Raw genomic sequence first — 3,998 nt, forward strand, 5'->3', positions numbered from 1 at the left:
GTGTGGCATGGAGGCTGCACAGCTGCAGAAAGAAAAGCTTTGCAGAGAGTGGTGAAGGCTGCACAGAAGATGTTGGAGTCAGTCTCCCCACCATCACAGACATCTACACCTCCAGATGCAGGAAGAGGGCCACCTGCATCATGAAGGACCACACTCACCCAGCACACACACTGTTTGCCCCACTCCCCTCAGGAAGGAGATTGAAGAGCATTAAATGTAGAACCACTAGACTGAGGAACAGCTTCTACCCTGAGGCTGTTAGACTCATGAATCTCTAACTAGAATAATCACTGTGAAAAATCACATCATGTTGCTGCTGATCTGTTTCATGTTGCTGCTGATCTGTTTCAATGTTGATGTGTTCATTCGTGCTCATCTGCTCACACAGACTCATGTTCATGTTCATGCTGATGTTCAATGTTTTTATGTTATGAGTGTTTAGTGTATATTTAGTTGATGTTTTTCTTAGTTCATATCTTAGATGTTATTACTGTTTTTCTTTTACATATAATTGTTGGATGTAAGTGGGACCCTGTGTACATAATTTCGCTCCACCACATGTACCACATGAGGTGAGAATGACAATAAAGAATCTCTGACTCTGATACAGTCTGCAGAACTCCATGTACAAACTAAACTGTACATAATCTATCTTACTCAGTTTATAACATAAAGATTCCTTCAGTTTTACAATCCATAAAAATTATTTACAGCATTTAGGTTTTTATGTGACATTTAAAAATAATTCAGTGACAGAGTTTTAATTAAATCATCCTCAAACCTCATAAATAAAATGCATAAATCAAATACAACTGACACTAATGTTACTTTGATCGCAGCAGGTCATCAGAAAGTGTAGATTATTTAACAATATTACATAATTTTATAATATCCAGTGAAGTACACTTGAAAATGTATTAAGAAACAACATTGAACAAACAAATAATAATTTTATTCTTCTTTTCAGTAAATGCAGAGTCATACGTTGGACAGCTTCATACAAACAGCTCCAGGATGTTGGTTGAGCAGCAGCTGAGTTCACAAACAGCATTTTAAATATGATCATCACAGACATGCAGCTGCTGTCCTGGTGGAAGATGAAGGATCCAGAAGATCATCTCCACCTTCAATCCAAATAATGTCCTTCCTTCCAGATCCTACTTTGTAAATTCCATTCAGTTTTACAATCCATAAAAATTATTTTAGAGCATTTAGATTTTTGTGATGTTTAAAAATAATTCAACTTAATCAATAAAATATTTTAAAAAGAGGAATTAAATGGCTTGTTTATTTAATGTTTTTCATGTATTTGTATCAATCATAAAATGAGTACGGTAGTTACTGCAGAACCTGACAAATTTTGTTTTCGATTACTCGATCAATCGTCAGAATAATCTATAAATTACTTGAATACTTAAATATTCGTTTACAACAGCCCTAGTTGCGTTATTATTGATCAAAAAACATTATATAGGCTGAGAGATAAAAGTTTAACTGTCAACATCATTCTTTACATCTTAACTTACCTCCACCATGCAGCCTCCACTGTAGTTAGAAGCAGCAAACTTTTAACAACAAAGTTTGTGACTGTCCTGTGGCCCCCACCTCACTTTTCTTTTGTGAGTCTCTGTCCTCACATCAGGGTCAGAGGCTCCTGTGAGAAGAACTTTAACAGTGAACATTATTGAACTGTTTAAGCAGCTGATCCGATGGATGAGCACGTTTACAAGCTTCATCAGTTACTGTCAATCTTTAGTTAGCTTCTGAGTTTAGCTAGCTACGTAGATAAAATAAATCTACACACTAATATCTTAAAGTTGGCGTTACATGGATTCTAGTTTAATTCACCGCGATGTACGTGTTAAGCTGCAGTCAGGTTAACAAACGTGAACTCACCAGCTGAAACACAGACACAGCTCCATCCTCGGAGTTCTTTGATGAAGACGAGTCGGGCTGTGGAATGTTGATTCAGTCTGTTTAACATTGACAGACTGACTTTAATGCTGGGGGGGGGCTGCTGTCCGTCTCTCTTCTTGCAGAAAAACACGGAGCAACTTTCTGCTCTTAAGCAGAAAGTTGCATGTTTTGTCGAAGCCGTTCAACAACACACGCGCTGCACACGTGAACCCAGTCTGTGGGCGTCACCAGCCCCGTAGACATACATTAGACATAATTAGGTACGGCAGCTCTATACAGCTCTGGGTGTAAGCACGTAGTCTGTTTGTCACATGTCTGGTGTTTTACCTGCCTGCATGCTGAAACCAAGTGACACGTTACAGCCAATACTGAAACTTGACACAGAAAAAAGAGTGACGTTTCAATACATACACCGACCGGTGCAATTCGGTGGGTGCCATTTAAGAACCTCGGTTCGGTATTCAGCCCTATAAATGATCAATTAGTCAAAACGAATAGATGAGAAACTATGACATTTAATTCAGACACGTTAACTCTGAGCGTTTTGTCAAAGTTTCTTTATTGTCATTCCACCACATGTAGCACATGTGGTGGAATGACAATAAATGAAAGTATGTACACAGGGTCCCAGTTACATCCAACAAAAGTATAATGTAAAGAAAAACAGTAATAGATCTAAGATATGAACTAAAAAACATGCTAAACTAAGAATACACAAAGCACTAACAGTACAAAACAATACGCTGAACAACAGCAGCACGAACATGAGTCTGTGTGAGCAGATGAGCACGAATGAACACGCATGAGATCAGCAGCATGGATAGTCATGGATAGTTTAGAGGGTGGACACAGTTTATTCCATTTCAAAAACTAAATGGAGTTTGGAAAAATGTAAAAGATGATAAAGGCCAGGGGCCAACATGGCAGTTATAAACAGGAAGTACCACATGTTGGTCTGTACGAAGGTAACTGCAGGGAAATCCACAATTATTTGTCATAATTGGGTACAGTCTGTACCACAGACTGTACCCAGGGGAGGCCACACCTAGTCTGTATGGTTTACCTAAAATCCACAAACAAGGTGTACCTTTAAGACCAATTGTTAGCATGATTAACTCTGTCACTTACAATGTTTCCAAATATCTGGCGTCTGTACTCATCCCTTTAGTTGGCAGCTCAGAACACCACATACAGAACACCATGGACTTTGTGGATAAGGTGAGGGATGTCATCATGGAGACTGATGAAACAATGGTCTCTTTTGATGTCACATCACTCTTTACGTGCATTCCTGTTGATGATGCAGTAGAGGTGGTCAGTTTAAAATTAAAATCAGACACCACTCTGAGCAGCAGGACCACGCTTTCCACAGAACAACTGTGTCAACTCTTGAAACTGTGCCTGCAGTCAACCTACTTCACATATGGGGAGCAATATTATTGGCAGAAACATGGGTGTGCTATGGGGTCTCCAGTTTCTCCTATTGTTGCCAACCTGTACATGGAGGAGGTAGAAAAGAGAGCCTTGACGTCCTTTTCAGGGACACCACCAAGTCATTGGTTCAGGTATGTTGACGACACCTGGGTTAAAATTAAATCTCAGGAAGTCCAACATTTTACTGACCACATCAACTCTGTGGATAAATACATCAAGTTCACACGAGAAGATGTAAAAAATGGCAGGTTGGCTTTCTTGGACTGTGAGGTCTCAGTCTCTGATAGAGGACATTTGCAAACTGAGGTGTACCGCAAACCCACCCACACAGACCAGTATTTGCAGTTTGACTCCCATCACCCTTTGGAGCACAAGTTAGGAGTCATCAGGACTCTGTACCACAGAGCAGACAGCGTCCCCACTAGCTCAGGAGCCAGGCAGAAGGAGAAATCCCACACAAGACAGGCTCTAGAGCAATGTGGATATCCTAACTGGGCCTTCCTAAAAGCAGAGAAGAAACCCAAACAGGACTCCAGTCAGCCAACAGGTGAAAAGGAGGAACCCAGACCCAGACCAGTGGTCATTCCATATGTTGAGGGAGTATCAGAGAAACTGAGACGTTTATTTTCTAAACATAACGTCCCAGT

General features: G+C 40.2%; 1 protein-coding gene across 1 annotated transcript in view; it reads left to right on the forward strand.

Moving 5' to 3' along the window:
• The window catches only part of wars2 (tryptophanyl tRNA synthetase 2, mitochondrial), a 75,121-nt gene that overhangs the window by 984 nt on the left and 70,139 nt on the right, over positions 1–3,998 (forward strand). The gene's annotated exons all lie outside the window — the stretch shown is intronic.

This window comes from Nematolebias whitei, chromosome 13, assembly GCF_014905685.2.
Source record: "Nematolebias whitei isolate Nwh7 chromosome 13, NemWhi1, whole genome shotgun sequence".
In the NCBI taxonomy this organism is placed as follows: Eukaryota; Metazoa; Chordata; class Actinopteri; order Cyprinodontiformes; family Rivulidae; genus Nematolebias; species Nematolebias whitei.